At 41.3% G+C, this 20,546-nt stretch overlaps 1 protein-coding gene across 2 annotated transcripts in view; it reads right to left on the reverse strand.

The window, feature by feature from the left end:
• Nucleotides 1-18,196, reverse strand: part of MPP7 (MAGUK p55 scaffold protein 7) — a 158,052-nt gene extending 139,856 nt beyond the window's left edge. For both annotated transcript variants that reach the window (XM_049798957.1, XM_049798956.1), the window contains exons 1-2: nucleotides 18,095-18,196; nucleotides 12,607-12,681 (exon numbers count right to left, since the gene is read on the reverse strand). The gene's annotated coding sequence lies outside the window, so the exon portion shown is untranslated. The remainder of the gene's footprint in view (nucleotides 1-12,606; nucleotides 12,682-18,094) is intronic.
• Between the last annotated feature and the right edge of the window lie 2,350 nt (nucleotides 18,197-20,546).

Below are 20,546 nucleotides of genomic sequence, written 5' to 3' on the forward strand. Positions count from 1 at the left end.
AGTACTGAACTCAGCAATCTCAGTAATGTTCAATGGTTGAAGCAGCAAGAAATCTTTGTTTTACATTTCTATTGCAGAGTACCAGAACAAATGATTGTTGGCTACGCAGTGTAAGCCTTAGCCTAATGTTCATACTTACGGCTGCTATTCTTCAGCTGTCAAACTAAAGAGGAATACCAAAAAGCTACACAACTCTGTGAAAACTGATTTAAATGCAAATGAGAATCAGCCAACATGCAGAGGAATTACAAGTTTCCAGAAAAAAAAAGACTTATCTCTTGGCAAAAAAGTGATGTTCCAGCACGTTTCAGGTTATTACTTAAAAGCATTTGAACTCTATATCAGTAAATACCAGCTCATGAAAGAAGATTTTACTAAAAAGGCATGTGCTAACATTATAATATTGCTTTCTGACTTCTAAATAAAACTGAAGTAGAACAACTCCACTTGGAATATTTAATCAGGCAGGAAATCTAAATCTTTTATCCAATTTTCTTTCACCAAAACCTCTTTAACCTCAACATGACAGTAACTTCATTTATTCTTAACATTAACAGGTGCTGTTTGAATTCAGTGCCAAAGAGAGGATAGGACATAAGCATAATATTACATTTGGAAACATGAGTGAAATTTGGCAGAAGCTAACGGGTTGAGGTATCTAAGACACTGCACATGTGCTCCTTGCAGTGAACTGTGCCAACTATGAAAACTAAACCACTTTAAGGTAAGATGTCTTGCAGATCAGATGTGTGGTCTGCACTTACTTCATATTCCAGACAATACAGGGCACACAAAAAAATCTCACAATGGCCCTCTGTGCACACATATTTTCCTTCCACTTCACACAACCCCAAAGGGTGCAATCATACCAGTATTCAACATATTTTTCATTACTGCTACTTTAGAGGACCCAGGAATTGTATATCTAAAGTAGTCATTCATGTGTGAAGGCAACCATTGTCTCACACTGTGAAACCCAGATTTAACAGGCCATAACTAAAAAGCAACAGTTAATATGATTATTTTCATTGTTTTGTCGAGTAAAGTTTTTCACAGTTTTTTTCACTTTCAAGGTAAGTAACTCATTAAGAACCAAAGTTGGCTAAATTTCATTCTTTTACAACTTTGCCCAGGTGAAGCACAACTTTTGAGGGTTATCACACAGGGAGCAAGCAACATGGAAACACACACAGCAAGTTTATTCTTGAATGCTTTGGAAGTTTAACAGCCAGTAGGTTTCCCAACTAAGTTATCCCCTTTTAAGATCTCCCATTTTCTGTACTCTTGCCGCCTTTATCTGAAGAGAGAAGGATTTTTTTGCACAAAGGTTATGCCACTGCTTAGGAACAGAAAAGAAAAAAAATTCTTTAACTTCGGAAGTAGATTCACGGTTGGGTCTCCCAGTATAGCCTGCACATACAGAAAATATCTTTTATTTATTTTAAATAAAACCAGCTATAAATTCCCTTCTGTTTTCCTGTATCAGGATTCAAAATACACAATGTCTGTCTTAGGAAAAAAAAAAAAATACATAAGACTTTAAAAAAAAAAAAAAAAAAAAGCCCTGAATTGAAACAAGTCTAAACTTCATCCCCAGAAGCAATGAGATCAATGACAGCCATTATTATTCCATTTCCTTATTACAGTATATCAGGTTGTTAAAATATTTTCTGGTCAAACATTAAGTAGAAAACAGTACTCAAACAATTGCGAAGAATATTAAATTAGAATAAAACCAGATTATTTGGAGGTAGATTCTACTACTCTCCAGTAGTAGAATTTCCTTTCCTGGAAAGGGAAGAATTGAATCCATGTTCCAAGAGAATACCTAACTCATCAGGCTGCAGGGCACTTTTACAGGACTGCCCCATCCTTCCTGGTGAAGTTGACCATAATGCTGCTAGAAGTACAAGTTGATGGATGCAAGACAATAGGCAAGATGTCTGAATCTGCAGTCTGGTGGTTAGGTCACTTACCTAAGCACAAATGACTGGGTTATGGCACTCTTGTAAGAAGAGAAAGCTGCGACCTTGAGCTCCCTCAGGTTGAGAAGGACCTAGAATCAAGGCCTCCCGCTTCTTGGACAAATGAGTTAATTAGCTGGTAGTCTACTACATATAAGATAGGTATCAAAACCATCCTCCTAATAGAAAACTGCAGAAAATGGTATGGAATTTATTTTCTGATGAATATAAGGGTTATATGAAAGTCTAAAGGCATATCCTGGTTTCCTACCAACCAGCTTCACTGCACCAGCGCTCAACATTATGGATTTCAAATTCTAGCCAGGAAATCAGAATCTCATCAGCATACAGTCCTTAGGTGCCTGCCTCCATACTTTCTTAGCCAGGAGCCTGATCTTTGAGCTGTGGTGTTGAACATTTAGAAGGCTTAGGTTCTTTTTTAAACCTGGGATATAAAACCTTCCACTGCATTTTAAACAGTGTTAAGTGTTTGTTTTATTTTTTCCAACACAACAGCCTTTAGGATTTTAAATGGTAAGAAAGTAGGTCAGGTCTTCCTACTGAAGCTTTTTCAAACTCTTATTTTTAAACTTTGTAGTTAAATTCTGCAAAATGTATCCACCTTTTACATCTTTCATTAATATCTTAAGAATATAAATCTTTGAAGAGTACTTTGATTTATCAAGAGCCTTAAAAGTAGCAAGTATCTATAAATATTAGTCAGAAAAATATTTAAACATAATTCCAGTTTTTGATTCCTTTGTAATAGGTCTGACTTATCTCTGATCACAGATTTTTGCAGAAACTCATTTAAAATGCACAAAAAATTTGTCTGTGTACAGATCAGCCACAGAACACTGATCTGAACATTTAACAGCCTGAGGAAAAAAAAAAAAAAACAAAAATACAAAGTGGAACCCACGCACTTGAAGCAATTGAACATCTGCCTGCCTTTCAACACCGCTCTCATAGGATTACCTGCATTCCTAAATTAGAGGATATACCATGAGTCTCTACTGTTTGAACAATCTCACCACTCAAAGACAATGTTCAGAGAGTTTAAAATACAAAATTTGCTATCTTCAAGTTTCTGTTGGTATACTGCAATAACAAGGAAGCTACTATTCACTTCTTTTATCAGCAATAGTACAAAGAATAAGACACACCCTTCTCAGAGAACTGGAAAAACCTGCTAAGTGAAAGCTGAGGAGTCTCTGAGTACTCATACCTTCATTTTGCTCTATGTTTCAACAACAGAACTGAAGGGAGACTGCAATGACTTGGCCTTAGCCTAGCAAAAGTAAAGCTGAGCAGAAAAGCAAGGTCTGTGTATAAACACACTGAGGTAATTATAAAATAATAAGAAAAAAATATCTAAAATAAAAGGACAATCTTGGCACAAAAACTGGTTATTACCAACGGATGATGAATAAATTTAGGTTGAACATTGCAAGCAGCTTCCTCATGTTTAGGGCAATTTAGCATTGGAACAGGCTTCCAATTAAAGTAGTGAGGGGAAAAGGGCCACCTGCTTTTAAGACAGCGCTCCATATGTCTATGACTCTATGACATAAAGCCTACAAGAGCATGAAAATAAACTTGATGAATAGGGAGGTCCTTTCCTGTCCCACATTCCTAAGAGAACAATAACTGTCAAGCAAATAACATCATTCTGATACAACTCTAAGATATAACCATCTGTCAGGCAATACCCAAGAATAATTATACCACAGAAAGCAAAAACAGATATTAATATCACAGCAGGACAAATTTTGCCAAGAATAAACTTCACAGAGTATCTTTTCATAAAATGTCTTAGACCCGTAACCTCACTTCTCATAATCTGATGCTAAAAATTTGGTCCCTCTGCAAACAAGAGCTGCAGAAAGCATACCTCTCATGAAGTACTCACTCCCAAATCTGAATGAGCTCAGCTTATTTTGTCTCCATGCAACTAGGCAGTCCTATTATCTGCACACATACAGCAGATCATCTTACCCGAAACAATACTGTATCTAACATGCTCAACAGGCTCTTTATTTGCTACAGTTGTTACTACATTCAGCTCAGGCAGGATGATTCAAAACTGGCTGTCAACTGCTTTGCTATTGAAGGGTTCAAATCACCACTTTTGCCCAAATATCATTAACCAGAAAAACTGCAGCAACCATGAGGTTCTAAGACAATTGGTTAGAGGTGATCAGTCCACAGAAATAACATATTCTAATAGACTAAGCTTTATAGTTTGTAAAAGCAAATGGCCTTTCAGGCATACCAACCTTTCAAGTTGCTTGACATCTAAAGATATAGGTAACAAAGTATACAGGTTGATTTAATAAAGACTATTACCTGCCCCTACAAGTCTTTCAGGCTAGGAGACTGTTTTACACTAACAGGTACAGGCCTGGCTGGGGGGGGCGGGGGGGGCGGTAATCTTCATATCTTAGTTTTATTACTGCAAGGTATCTGAAATTGAAGACAAACTGCAAAATATGTTTGGCCAATAGACTCCACCTGCTTATTTGCAAAGTCCCTGATCGCACCATGCATCCTATTGTTGCCTTCTAAGGGCTCATACTGAAATGCAAGAACTGAGAGATTCGTAGAAGAAGGGAAAGTGTAAGTGGTCATCAGGAGTTGTACATCAAAGGCAAATCAACCATTTACTACTTCTCATAACACACAAGCGAATTACCTGGCAGCATAAAAGAGCAAACTATAGAAAATATTTTTTTTTCTATAAAATACCTGGTTAAGTTGTAATAGCTGAAACCCCATTATTCAAATAAGAACTTAAAACACATTTTGAGAACAGGTTCTTTGGCTGCTATCAAACAAATGGTCCAGACAAAGTCTGGCGGAGACAAAAGTTTTGATATCAATCTTTGTTAACAGCTAGACTGCTACACCAAAACAAAGGCTTCTTTACAGCCATTTTTTTTAGTCTCTTTTCCTATACATCCTCTCTTGGTCACTTCTGAATAAAGGGTAACAGCTCTTATATTCTCATCAGCAGACCTACAGTATATAATTTTTCCTTAATTAGCACACAATTTCACTTTAAATTTAGAATTCAAAGTCATTTCCTTTTTTTTCAGTTGATTTCCTCTCTCCTTATCCCTTGCAAAACCATTGTGGTTAAACACATAGAAAAGTTTTGCAGAACAAGAATAACACTTGTGTCCGAGCAGTAAAGTTTATGTAAATTAATCTCCAACTGTATTTTCTTAGCTTTATTCTCTTAGCGAAGCACAGAGCATGGTAGCCGCAAAGGAGTATTACAATCCATTTTCAGTTAGTTTATATCACACCACAACATTTTCCTACCATTTTAGTTCATCTGCTTATATTAGAATACCAATGCTTTTTTAAACTTGTCATCAAAATAGCATACACTTTTATTCACTCTGAGAGCCTGCAGATCTGATTTATAGTATATTCCAGACATGACTGCATAATTCAGACAAGTTTAAAAAAAGTATGCTGAAAGAAGATACTACCAAGGACTTCCCACCAGCCCTGCTGAGCATAAGAGAACATATTTTGCTTGACCTAGCCTACTAATGTCAGCAAGCTGGGCCTTAGCAACAGATGCGAAGCTCATATGACCACTTTCAAATCCTTGTTGCAGCTCCACCTCCAGCCTTTGATCATTTTACTTCTGGAAGTAACAAATGGATTTCTCTCCTTGGACTATGCAACAGCGTCCTCGTAACCCAACAAGCGATCTCTTTAGTACCAGCAAGTGGGATTACTCGTCTCACCTTTAGCTGTATTTCTCCCCATCACATACAGAAAAAGGTATATTGGATACTAAGAAGATAAATTTCAGTTATCTTAACTGTTTACAAACTGTTTTGATTATTTTGCTATAGGATTAGACATCAAATTACAAAACTACAACAATATAATATATATGCATTCTGACATAAATTTTGACATTCAGCAGTCTGACTAAAGTAGCTAAATCGTAGGATGAAATCTACTTGAATGGGGTTTCATTCCTCTAAATATTACAAAACTGTAAACACACAAATTGCTTGAAGTGTAATTCACTTTTGCACAAACTTATCTTAAACTGGAATAAAGTTAGAAAGACTACTTTGTATCACAAAAGGATTTTACCTTAAGATAAGCATTAAAAAAGGCAAACTGAACTCTTCAGAAACACTGTAAAGCACTGCAAAGCATACAAAAGGAAAAGCTGTCTATACAAAACTAACTTAGAGCACTCAGAAAACATGCAGACATTAAGAATTGCACCTAACTCAAAATGCACTTGCTTTCTGTCTTCTGTTTCATCCAAGCTGCACCCACAGACAATTTACAGAATTCCCTGTCAGATATTCTGATTATTCTCCTACACTCATCCCTGGCTGGTTTCCAGGCAGACTGAATGATTTTGCTGTGCCACTGCAATGATAGCAAAGGAATCCTGTGTCCCAAGTAGCACAGGGGTTTTTTAGTACATTATTTTGAAACAATAATTTTGAAACATTATCTTGGAAATATGACTGGGGTGATTCCTGTATACAAATTCTGGATCTCAGATGTAGTTGTTTATGCCAAGTCTCAGGCTGATAAAGTCACACAAACTTGCAGGTTTTATTAGCTTTTTTTTTTTCCTTTCTTAATTTATATTTCATTCCAAGTTCATAGAACTACACAGGACATTCTGGCAGCTGGTACAATCACACGCTGAATCATAAGCCAAAGACTCCCATGACAAAATGTCAAATCAGCGACCCTCTGATGAGACGCCAGCAACAGAGAGAAATCTGCCTCATCTGGACGGCCAGAACACAGCCTGCTTGAGCTACGTGGAGACACATCAAGTCAGGAAATATTACAAGGAGAAGTCCAAGCCAGCTGATCATACTATTCTCTCTTCAGTATTGTCTAACAAAGAGAAGTAGAACAAACACCATGCCCCATGACAACACAACTTACTGACTGGGAACCACTGACCTAGACAGCAGTACTGTGACATTAATTCATCTGCTAGGGCTGAAACCAGTTTATTACTTGGAGACCAGAATAGCTCATCCCTTGACTCCTTAGAAAAGAGGCTTTTATTTGAAGTTTTTACTATCCCTCTTTTAGTTACAGGATTCCTGTAGGATCCAGTAGATTAGACGAGCTTTTCTTTTAGCTTCATTTTTTCCAGGGGTACAGTACTACTACTCTATTCCCTTCCATCAGAAGTTCAGCAAGGATTTTTCCCAAAACATGCCGATTCTACTAAAAGAATGGCAAGCACCTGACATTTTCCTTTCTTCACCTCATCATTCTTTTCACTTTTTTCCCCTGGCCTAAAAAAGGTTTCACTGTCAAACGAGGTGGGGAAGGACTCATTAGTGAGAGTGGTTTGCTGCAACAATTATCTAAAACTCAGGGTCAAATGTTTCTCTTAAATGTAGATGTGTGCACACAAAAACACATTCAGTCTCCTTGCAGTGAGGGCTGTCTTGTACTTGAGTACATACACTATGAGATAATTTTTATGTATAGTAAAAGTGCATACGAGAAAGAGTTTATGCATAAAAACATCCAACCTCCAGAAAAAAAAAAAAATCTAACTACAAATAAGAGGAAGTGTGTAGTTTCCCATGTGTTTGTAACTTCTAGTTTCTAAATTTGTAAGTGGCTCTGTAACAATGTAAACGCTAGATTTCGGATTACCTTTCCTATTTCAGTCTATATCCAGCAAAGAAAACATAACACAGTAAAAAACATCACAACATTTGGCACGAGGTAACCAGACATGAGGCTTTCAGTCAGGCTGTGGCATATTCTTACCTCTCCATTGGGGAAGCAGTCTATGTATGCCTATCACATACGCCCATTACTAAAACTCATCTCTCCAGTCAAGCATTCAAGTGGGGAGAAAACATCTCGGCATACTACTCAAGAATGACTTTTAGAGAAGAAAAGGTCCTATCATTACTTACTAATTCAGAACAATATATTATTACATGTAAGGTCTCTAAAAAGCATTCCAAGTACTACAGAGAAACCTGTTTCTTTCGAAATGCAGCAAAAGAGATGCAGAGGAAGAGGACACAATTTCCATTACCCAGGCAAAGATATACGGCAGCAACAGCAGTGAGACATTAACCAGCAGTGAGACATTAACATTTGTTAAGGCAGAATCAAAACCAAGCCCTGCTTGAAAGAGGAAGAGGGTAACAGTATGCTTTTAATCCATGTATGATGGCTAGCACATAAGATGTAAGGCCAGCACAAATGCACACCTAAGTACAAGGGAAATCAGCATTTGAATTTGACCAGCCAGTGAATAAGAAAGGGATGAAGACATCTGGCCTCTGTAGTGAGGACATTGTCCTTGTACATTGGGAGCCAGAAGCAACAGAAGCGTGCTGGAATCCTGCAGACAGACCACAGCAGCTCCATCCACATCCTGTGCAGGCACTGAAGAAGGACACACTCTTATTTTTATCCCAGTGCTGAGGGACCTTATGAGCTGCAAACTAGCAGCTAAACAAATACTTAATCATAAGTACCACAATACAAGATGAGACCTGCTTTTGGACAACTGTGAATAACTTAGTTTGTTATTTACATCTTCACAATGTGAGCAAATACAAGAAATCTCAATTAACACATGTAGCTGCCCTGACATACTGGAAACTGTTAATAAATACTGGGAACTGTTAATACAAGCACACTGAACAGCCACAGAAGGTCTGATTACTTTCAGTGAATGCTTTCCTGTTCCTGTAGTCTGTTAGTCTTAGACCACATTACCGTGCATGCCATGTTTTCTTTTCAGGAATCTGGAGATACTCCATTCGTATAATGAAGAAGGTGTTTTTTCTTCCTGAATTACCACCACCACTCAACTGACCAGCTTGTGAAAATGTACAATGCACCTGCTGGCGCTACATATCATTCCAGAGACTTCTAGCTGTGATAACAGCAGGTTTGTTTCAATAAGCTGCAGTGTTTTGGTAAGTAATGCATGTGTCTATTGAATTGATACATACATTTTAAATATTAATGCTATATCCAAGCTAGATTAAAGCATTAGAGAAGACAGAATAACTGATATAATAAGGTGGGACACTTAATTCCCTGATGCAAGCTAGCAGCATGTGAAATGGTGAGTTCAGCCCTTGAATAAAGCAACCACAATGCCTCCTGTTTTCTTTCAAATTTAATTGCTATCACCCATAGGAAGTCAAAACCACTAGCCAGAGCTCATTAAATAGTGTGATAAAGTTGGAAGTCTGAGGAGTAAAATGTAAATCCAAGATTAATGAAGTAGCATTTACTCAACTGTCATCATTGATTACACTTGTCCACCTACACAACAAAGTTACAGAATTAAACATTGTGCTACAGCTTCTGTCTGCCTCTATTCATAAAGCAGGAAAAAGAGTATTTAACCAAAACCTATCTTCCTACAGGATGTTTTAATTCTGAACAATTAAAAAAAAAAATCCAATACCACCTTTGGTTTGCTGAGCCAGAAGTGAACCACTGGTAAAGAGTTTCTGAGTTGAGACTACTTGTCTTCATGTTACAGATGTCAGTTATTACTTCTTTTCAGTCAGTTAAGGTGACAACAACCAACCGGTAATTATTTGGGTCACCCCCCACTATTTCTTCTCCAAATATGAAAAGAATAGTATTTTGCAAGGTTTCTGAAGTTTCCTTGGTATTCTATTCTATGATTTATTAAATATAATTAGCAGATCAGCCAGGTCCTACTCTGAGAAAAGGTTATTGAGATTGCAAACCTTTCCTAACAGGTATCACCTAAGACTCCAGTGCTGTGTGGAATGTGGGGGGTTTTCTTTCCAAAATTCAAATATTTGTCATCTTAATGTCCTTCCATTACTTTTAAAATCAGAAATCTAGGAAAAAAAATGTTTTACAACTCTGGAATAACATTCTTCTGTACATAAAATATTTAAACTCTTCCTCCACAGCCATGTCAGCTACAGATTCTTCCTTTTAGCCAAATTTGTGTATTGGTTTCTAACACCCTTCTATTCCTACCCCAACCTTTTTTCCTTTTGAAATGACGATATGTAACAGTCTTCATTTATCACTGTGAACAAGTTCAGTAAAAAGCCCTAATGAGAATGAATTTATTAAGTAATAAATGCATATTTATAATGAAACCAGAAGTTAAAATAATTAATATTGAATAGAGTACACAGCGTTAGAAAACGGTTGTCATAGCTTCTAGGAAACAAAAGCCTTTTATGGCTGGCACAATAAAGTTTTCAAATTTTTTCCAATTGTCAAACTGTTCCTTTGATTCCTGCTTCTCCCAGTAACTACCTTATAAATCCTTCCCTTTGTGGCACTCACAGCAGAACTTTCCAGATCTAATTGCCCAGGAAGAGATTTTCCCTCACTGTTGCAGTCCCCAAATCTGCTATTTCCAGTCACAATTTCTCCTTTGGTCTGGGTGCTAGCATACCCACTATCCACTAGAAGTAGTTATCTTCCAGCAGAAACGAAGAGGGAAACTACGACACTATTCAACCATCCACATATGCTAGCGGCAGCCATGGTTCTAAACAAAGGACAACATGTATCTTTTCTACACTCCTTCCAAAAATGTTTTTTGCTGGGTGACTGACTTCTCTAAGAGCCTCAGTACTCAGCTGCTGCACATTATTTTTGCTCTCTGTTTTAACCATTAAGGCTTCTTGAAGCAGGATAGTCTTCCCTAAGAAGCACCCAGGGTGTCTCGCCAACCTGTTCCAGGTCTCAGGGCCCAGGCACATGACTCTCACAGCACTCAGATGAGGGACCAAAGGCACCACTCAGCACCTTACCTCAAAGCATGCCATTCACAGTTTTATCCCCTGAGGTTTGTTTGCCATTTCGATACCCTTGCTCAGACTGTTCATGGCAGCTGGAAGGTGGTCCAAGTCACTGTCTGTATCATATTTCAAACACACAACAAGCTTTCGAAGCAGGGAGCCATGCACTGCAGCTCAATCAGAGCAGTTTGACTTGCTGGGCCATAGCACTTCTAGTGTCATCTTAACACCAGGACAAAATTTCTAGCACATCTCATTTTGATGTTATTAAAGTAACAGATTTGCATCTTTGGAGAAGTAACCAATCTTTAAATAAGGAACCTACAACACCTCTCTGGTACTGCCTGGCTGTTCCTTTCCCCGTAGGAAATTAAATGCTAGAACTTAAGTTGGCAGGACTGAAGTTACAAGTTAGCTATGTACACATACTAGAGGTAACATAGACTTACTGAATCAGTTAACCTTGGAGATTAGACAGCAAAAGGCTCCTTTCAGGGTCTCTAGGATCTACAGATGGCAAGAGAGCAGCAGGGAAGCCAGGAGAGGGTGTGCCCCAGGCAAAGCAGCTAACAAAGGGCTGCTGTTTGTCCTGGTGGGAGCAGCAGTAACTGTGCCTTGGGCTGCTAGGAGGGACAGCATTAGGGGAGGAGCCAGGATTTTTAGATATGACCTGCAGAGTAGATTTCATACCCTCATTAGACTTTAGCCTCTATTCACCTTAACAAGGGAGCAAGCTGCTCGTTCAGAAGTTGGTTTTGGTCACTTCTCCAGCACTGCTAGTCTCAAGATGATGCAGCTTCAGCGTTCCCTCTTAGAAACACACATTTCACTTACAATGCAATCCTAACACAAAGTTAACTGTGTTCACAGCTTCCCAAGTGACCCAGATTACAATGAGATAATTAACTGCTCGTGAACAGCTATTCATTGAAAACCTCTATCACAGTATCTGTTAAGCCATTGAAAACCTTCATTACCGTATCTGTCAAACCTCTGAGAAGACATTTAAGACTGTTTCTTTAGATCAGTTCTCTTTTTGCAACTCTTCTGGACTGTGATTAAAAAAAGCAAGGCTTTCTATCAGCTGAACTTGCAAGGTGTGTCTAAAAACACAAAAAACCCCTCTCCATCTGCCAGTTGAAGCTTCTGATTTGGCCACATGTAATGTGTGAAATAATTATATTCCACGCTCTTTTATTTATAATTAGCAATGTCCGTTTCTTTAGATAGCATTCATGGCATATTGTCTGTGAAACAGCAGCTCTGCATTTCATATCTGAAACTACATTGTTTCTTCTGGAACAGCTTCATTTACTAAAGCCGAGCTCAGTCCACCAAACAATACATTATGAACGCAATAAAGATTTTTCTATGCTCTTTATATAAATGGATGTGTACATTTCCAAGCTGAGACATAATTAGTAGCTCTGAAGAAGTTTTACTCTACACTTAAACTTGTTACACAATTTATAGTGCAATATGTTTTGTAGTCAGTCATCATCAACTGTTGGCTGTATTAGCAATATAGTTTCCTATTTTTTCAAAGCTTATACCATCATATATAATGAAATAACATAAGAAAATTTATTCAGTCTTGACTCAAAAAAGAGGTTGTCTTTACAAGACAATAAAGCAACACACAATTAAGAGTACTTAGACCACATATTGGTACAAAGGTGTTTCACAGCTTTATTTATTAATACTAAGCATAATATTAAATTATTCTTGTTCTTTCATACTAATCCACACGATGTTCGGGACCGTAGAAAACAAGCAACAGCCTAGTCCAGTATCAGAAAATGGTGGGCAAAAAAAGAGTAATCATAAGGTAGTCCTACCTGGGTGACTGTCTTTACTTCAACAGGGACTTAAGATCGCATTTTCCAAACTGTGGAGCAGCGACCCTATGGAGCCTGGAAGAAAAAGGAAAGGTTAATAGTAATATGACACTGGTTCTAGTCAGTGTTGGAAATACTACGTATTTTCCTGTTTTTATTCTAAGTGTTAGGAGCATAAGTTTAAAGTAGTTCACTTCCCAATGACTGTTTCTCTATGAAGCCCTGCAGAAATAAGAAAAGTCAGAAGAGATTTATTTAAGCCAGGGAGAGAGAGGATTTCAGGTTGCAAATTTGTTCTGCCTCCATGCCTGTCCTAGACAAATTGGTCTCAAAGCAGTAATTAAGCAAAATGATTATTTCAAAATGGGTACAAGTAAGCTTTATCTAAGGTATAAATATCCATAAGACTTCACAGACATATAATCATGCTTCATACGTGAACAACATGCAAGTTCTGGTACAAAACTCTAAGTGTAATCCTTCTCCCATTGCACTTTATGGGTCCATACTGAAAACCCTTTAGGCACTTGTGACTTCATGCTTGTAGTAAAGATGCTCATTTCTTTGCTTCATGATAGCTAATCACTCTGCTTTGGAAAGTCAGCAATAACCTCAAAACCATTACTAGCTGTGCACACTGACATTCAGCAAATGCCTTAACACTCCACCTGGCATTCTGCACTGCTTACTCCTCATACAAACTGAAAACACCTGATGTCTTCTCTTGGCAATGAACTGCAGGAGCAGAAATGGAGCAGCAGACCACAGAATGCACGTGGGGGAACAGAACCACGGCAACTCCGTTACATGTATGGCAAGCACCTAACAGTCAAAACAGGGAGGAAAACATCAAGATGGGCCTATTCTTTCCATGTTCATATGTCATCATTTCTTCCGCACACTGCAAACTACAATCTTCACATCTCCAATTTCATAGTTCTATAGTATAGTTTGTAGTTATAGTTTATGGATTGGTTCAATGATTATCTTTAAATACTGATACCATTGAGGAGGTAAACAATGAGTACATTTCAGGAGCTTTTGGTTGCAGGCTTATTACATCACGGACCGTATTGCACATGGTTCAAGAACTAAGAAAGCTTGAATTTTTGTTCTTAAAAACTGCCAAAGTTGATTTTTTTTTTTCTTCTGTTAAAATATTCTTGTATTAAAATATTACATACTTTAAGGGGGTACTGTCTAGGCTGGATTTTAGCGAGATCTATTATTTCATATAAGTAACAAAAGAACGGCAATAGTGGGATCACATTAGCCTTCACAGATGAATGGAAAAGCAACAAAAACCAAGATGTTGGCCACAGTACAAGAGGTGAACCCAGGAGATTAAATACACTGAAACCCTTTTACATTAGCAGCTCATCTTTTCTCCAGAGCTAACAACTGGGAGATAAGATTGATTCTACCCATGTGTGGCACTACACACAGCCCCCATCCCGCCAGCAGGAAAGGAAACTTCTCCAGGCAGGGGGAAGGGGAAGGAAAAAAAACCCTAAACCCTAGAGGCCACAGGTTGAAATTTGAACTGGCCAATCGAGATGTGCCAGGTACACTGAGTGACCTTCTTGGCCAATAGGGATTAAATGACCACAGGTCAGATTCGACAGGGGTATAAAGGGGGTCCTGCCGGAGGACACGTTGGAATCAGTCCTCCTGGGAGCAGTGGGTCTGCAGTCGGGGACTCCCCCTCAGGTCAGGGCACCACGCATGGTAACTCCTCGAGGGAGAGAGCCCCCAGCTTTTAGGTGAGTGAGACGCACATTTTGGAGCCATCACTTTAAATCTTGGGGATTCTTGAGTTGGCTGTGTAGTATTAGTTCTCTTTACATCATTGAGCCTGTGGTTTTATAAAATGTTACCAGACTTCTAACTAACTTTTTACTGAAGAATAAATCTGAGTTTTAACATGTGTTGGATTTGGTTATGCGTGCATCAGTAACACCATGATTCATAATGTGGATTGATAAACCATTTTCAGGACAAAACTGGAGTGCTGAAAACTAGTCTGGCTTAATGTTATTGCTTAAGAACACATGGAATTTGTTAGTCTTCTGAAGTGGGGGGAAAATTCAAGTTGTGTTCTTCGGTAGCTAAGCATAGTGAACGTAGATATTCAAGAACACCAAAGTAAAGTTTTGTGCATCTTCAGACATGCGCTATTTTTGCTTTCTGCTGGTTTTCCCCTAAATGCAAGACTGCTAGCTGAAAAAAAGAGCACGTCAATGTATCTCTATCGTTTGTCACTGTCTTTGGAAACTCACTTGTCAAAGAACTTTACCGAATACTTCATGGAAATGCTCAAAATGGTTCTGTAAAATATGAAAACACAGAGTCGGACCTGTTCTCAGACCTGCCATACAGCCACGGTGACATGAGACAAGAGCTAGTGGTCTGAACCGTCAAGGGATATTAAGGATACTGCACCGTAAAAGTTATTTGAAGTGTATTAAGTAATGCTTGTTCCCTGTCTCTCTACTTCTGTAATACATGGCAAGGCACTGTATTAGATAAGTACGGTATCACTTGTGATGTAAACACCAACAATCCACTGAAAGCAGGAATAATTAATTCTGTTATATTATTATATTTGTAAGACTAAAACTAGGAAGCGATGAGTTATTATACTGCATCTTTTCCTTAATGAACAAGAAACAGTAGCAATCAGGATGAAAACTTCTCAGGAGATGGGGTCAGGAAGAGTATATACACCACAGGCTGGGATTAAACTGCATTAGCACAACTATGTGGGAAGCTTTCATGATTCCTACACATAATTCATGTAGTTCTAGTTGCTTAATTCACTGCAACAGCTTCCCAAAAGATACTCTTGAAGACAACTAACAGACACTTTACTAGCAGCAAGACCGGATTTTTTCTTCCTGCTTTTACTTATTATCATAGCAAGTTCTACAGTAAACCTTAACACAGAGGAACCAGTTTAGAGGGAAGATACTACTGAACTACTTTTTATAGATCCCTTCTGCTCCCTTCCATATGCTAAAGATATATGAAAGGCTCATGGTTGCGCAGGCACCTGCCACGTAAAAAAGGGAGATTCAGTGCAGGGAAGCAGAACTAAGGCTGGAGTTGCAGTGAAAGGCAACATTGCAACATCTAAGAACAGATGGGAGTTGCAGCAGATTCCAACAACAATATCTTCGTGAGAAGCACAGTACTTCCACAAGGCACTCAGGAAAAACTGGAAGTTGCCACTTAGAAAATATACTTGTGACTGTTTCCTATCCGGAGTTGGAATGTCCTATAAACATTAGCAAAAATGCAAATAAGCATCCATAGTAATAGTACATTCATTAGCCTGCTTTCTCTGCACGTGGTATTGACTTTTATACTGTACTCTGAAAAACTTACAGCTCTGACACCTGCCTAATTTGAAATTTAAATTCCAAATGGCATGCTATTACACGGAAAACATTTTATTACAAACAGAAAAACGCCATACTAGCTCAGGTTCAAGGTCCATCTAACACAGTATCCTGTCTCTAGTAAGGACTGCTAGTGGATGCCTAAAGAAGAGAACAAGAACAGAGTAAACATACAACAACTCTTCCTTGATGTACTTTGCCAGTTGACAGCAATCTGCAGCTCTGGGACTTCCTCCATTCCCTTTAAGTGTACACATGTAAATATAAACACATTCACATTGAAGTCCAAAGCTACTCTGAGTCTGCAATCACTTAAATCAACTTTTCACTGTTTAGGTTACATCTTTACTTCTTTTCATTCTGATGAATAAACAGGCACAGTTGAAACTGATGAGTCTCATTCATTCATTCCCTAGCTCCATGAGATTAAATCCCCAAACCTAAATTAACAGTTGCTATAAGACAGCTTTTAGAAGCTACATGCAATCACCCATTCTGAATACAAAAAAACTTACTCAATCCAAACAGTGATATCTAGCAAAATCCTAATGTTAATTCTAAGTGAGATTAGAGATCTGATCATCCACATGAATTAGAGCAAACAATACTTTCAGTAAGTGAACAACCTAGTTGTAAATGAAGCAAGATATTTCTGTAAATATGGCCAAGATGTAAATATCCCTCCATAAAAGGGACCTGAAGGATGATGATAATAATTCATACCAAAATTCTATTTACTATATTTTAAAACGAACACCTACAAAAGATAGGTTTAAGAAAAAAAAAAAGCCTCATTAAAGTGCGGCTCTCGATGTAAGTAAACTTAAAATAAGAACCCTGAACCTCAGCCAAAAAAACCTAACTGTAAAAAACAAATGCTGAATTCGAGTACTTAAGGTCATCATGAGGTCTAAAGATGTTTGTCACCACCGTCCAGACTATTCAGTCTTCTTCAAAAGGAAGAACTCCAAAAATGACTGAAAGCTATTGCCCCTAATGTTATTCTACAGTTTATTTAGAGGGAAGGAAAGGCAAAGGTGTGGTGAGCTGTTTAAAAAAATCAAATCAAAGGAAAAGCTCTGGAAACGTAGAAAGGCGGTTTGTGATAAGCACAGATTAAATAAAACGAAGCTAGGAATTCGGAGGTGAAAGCACGAAAGCAGCATGCAAAGGCATCTACTGCTCTTCCGAGCTCTTACATCAGCTATCATCATTTACGTTCTTCACATGTAACGTGCCAAATTAATAACTCTGTTGCTCAACACAGATCAAACGTAGGCATTAACAAAAATCAGCAGGGAGCTGGTTTCACGGGTGAATTAAGTTATTCTCAGCCGATTCATAAAAATACCTCGGAGTACCGATGAACTATAAATTAGAGTTTACAGGTCTCCCGAGTCCGGCCGCGTAGCCTCATGTCACTTAATGGTCTCGTCGCATCCATTGCTTGCTATCAACGAGCTCTCCCTCCTCAACCCCTCCCGGCGGCCCGGCAGGTTTTAAAAGCGATGCCCAGCCGCAGCACTAGCCGTGATTAAATCCACCTCTCCCCCGCCCTCTCGCCCACCGGCTGGGTTTCGCCGCCGTGCCCGCGGGGAGGTCTCCGCTCCGGGCCTGCCTCCCGCGGGCGCGGACCGACACCTCCCCTCACGGGGCCGCCGCGGCAGCCGCCTCAGCCCGAGGGAAACCCTCGCGCCGCCCGGGCGCCTCGCACAAGCCCGGGGGGCTCCCCCGGGGCGGCGGATGGCCGGGGGGGAGGGGGGGGCGGCGGGGGCCATCTTGGAACCGGCGCCCCGCGCAGGGGGGCACCGACCCCCCCCCCCACACACACACCCCCCCACACCCATCCATCCGCGGCGCCGAGCCCCCACAGCCCGGCACCTGCCGCATCCCCTCGCTCGCCAGCCGACACCCCCACCCCACCCATCCCCGCGGCCCCGCCGCGCCCCTCGGAGCCCCCCGCCCCGGCGGCGCCCGGCGCCCGCCCCGGGGAGAACGCGGGGCCCCCCGCCAGCGCGCGAACCCCCGCGCGCGGCACCGCTCGTCCCGAGGAGGCGCCTGCGCGCCGCGGCGGCTGCGGCTCCTACCTGCGACCGGGCCTCCCGGGTGGCGGCGGGCGCGCCCCAGCCTCCCTCTACCCGCGGAGACGCGCGCCACGGCTCCCCATCGCCGCCGACCGCCGCCGCCGCCGCCGCGCTGGGCCGGGCCGGGCGCGCGGGGCCCCTCCCAGCGGGGCGGGGCTCCGCCGCGCGCGGAGCCCAACGGCCGCTCGCCAGGGCACCGCCCCGTACACAGACACACGCCAAGGACAGGCTGGCGCTCTATTGGCTAGAGGAGGGAGGACCGCGCGAAGCGGAGCGCTGGTTGGCCGCGGGGGAAGGCGGCGGCCCGCCCCGCGGAGGTCGCGTGACGCCCGGTGGCGGGGGGCTCGGCGGGAGCGGGCGGCCGCGCTCCCCTGGCGGCGCCGGCGGCGGTCCCGGTCCCGGTCCCGGCCCCGGCCCCGGTCCCGGTCCCGGTCCCGCTGCTCCCCCGCTGCTCTCTCCCGCTTCTCTCTCCCGCTTCTCCGCGGTGGTCCCGCTGCCGGGCCCCCCGTGCGTCCGCCCGCGGGGTCGAGCCTTCCCGCAGTTCGGAGCTGGGGAATTTCGGCAGCGTGGCGAAAACCGGGGCCGGGGGAATACGCGGGGAGTCTGTCACGGAAGCTGAGGGGGAGGAGATCTGCCGGTTCCCGCTGTGGTAGCTGGCCACGCAGCGTGGCAGGTGTCCCGCACCAGGGGCGCAGCGTGCTGCCCCACGCGTGGCTCACCTGTGGTCCGGGGCCTCCCTGGTGTGGGACCTCCCGGTGCTGCCTGTGGCCGTGGACACCGTGCTGCTCCGCAGGGTCCGTGGGAACAGCAGGAGCCTTCCCAGACAGCGCGGTCGGTAGTTGGGTTTGGCCTCCTGGCCTTAGACAGCTCCGCAGCCACACGCAGAGAAAACAGTTTTCTGAAGTTTGTAGAGGGTGCGCTCGGGGCGGGGGGGAGATGGGGCAGAAGAGCAGGGTGAGTACGGCTGTCAGGTAGGGGCTGGGAGATGGACGGGGCTCCGTAGCTGGGAAGGGCAGTGGTGGCTTCACCAGAAGAACAGGCCGCGGTCCCATTTGCGCGTGAAAGGATGAGACTTCATTCGTCCAGGGAATCTGTTCTGAATGGGTTTATTCTTCATAATAAAATAAAATACACCAAGGATTCTTCCGGTCTTTTCTTCCAGGTCTTTTCCACTGGTGTTACAAATACGTGTGTTTGCAACAGCAGTGCTGTCTAATGTCCAGAAAGACCAGCATTTAGTGCACCAGACAGCCACCTCGCAGAAGTGCAGCCCTAGCCTACACCAGGCCGTACTGATACTAGTTCTTGGCTAATCTCAAAGTATGTCATTACAGGTGGTTTTCGACAGCTGTAATTCTCCTGTACGTAGTGGGACTTTCCTGCATTGTACTCGAGTAGTATTTCGAGTCAAGTGTTTAATTGTGACAAAATTTCATTGAGATACATAAACAGTTCCAGAAGACTATTAATTTCTTACAATTTCCTGTCATTTCTTGGAGCCGGTCTTTTATTACTAGACTTGTATAGTTGTGTAGCGTATAACGCAACTAATCTCATTCAACCTCCTCTGACATTTGTTCCTGTTCACTTGAAAATTATGGGGTTTTGACACACTACGGGATTACATTATTTCATTATGTTGTCAATCATTTTTTGTTTAGATCAGCAAATCATTAACAATTACTTCCTTCTTATCCATATCTTCAAAGACCTGGGATGTGATCTTTCCTTTTGTGATCCATCAGCAGCTGAAGCATTCCTGAAAGGAAACCGGTTGAACATATGTGGTTAGTATTGGAATAAATTATTCTCAAAGACAGTAGAGTAATTACAATGCCTAGAGGTGCTAGACACCTCAAAATGTAGCCCAGTTTCTGGATGAATACATATTTTTTGTGTTTTTTTGAGGTCATATTTTAAATATTCATCTCGCTTGCCTTTTAAATAAATATTTCACAAGATTAAACAAATGCCAAGCTAATAATTTCCTTCTTTTTATGCTGAGTACCACCCAAGTACTTTTTCATATCTTAAGAAAGACTTAACCTCATTTGGAAAATTAATTTTAAAAAAACAGCTCTGAGTTCTGATACTTTATATGCAAACTTTTAGCTGAGGCCAGGCTGTTGTAGGAGAAACTTAAGTTCCCCAGGATGAAAGTGCTGACAGACACTAAGCAACAAAACTCCAAAACAAGGCTTCCGGCCAGAAAGATCAATTGTCGTTGTACTTATCCAAGTAATACCCTTCTTTTCCTATTGTAGGTTTGGCAAGAGTGAGCTGAGCCCTCCATCGGTTTTGAAAAAGGGTGTATTCTCCACAAACCCAAAACAAAGCAACTCCTGGAAGCTGAACACTCCCATGTGATAGCAAACAAGATGAAACTAAGGAGAGAATGGAGAGCTCTCCACAGATCACTGTCGGCCCACAGAATCTTCCTGCTTGCCTCTAAAGA

This window comes from Accipiter gentilis, chromosome 4 (assembly GCF_929443795.1).
Source record: "Accipiter gentilis chromosome 4, bAccGen1.1, whole genome shotgun sequence".
NCBI classification, from domain to species: domain Eukaryota; kingdom Metazoa; phylum Chordata; class Aves; order Accipitriformes; family Accipitridae; genus Astur; species Astur gentilis.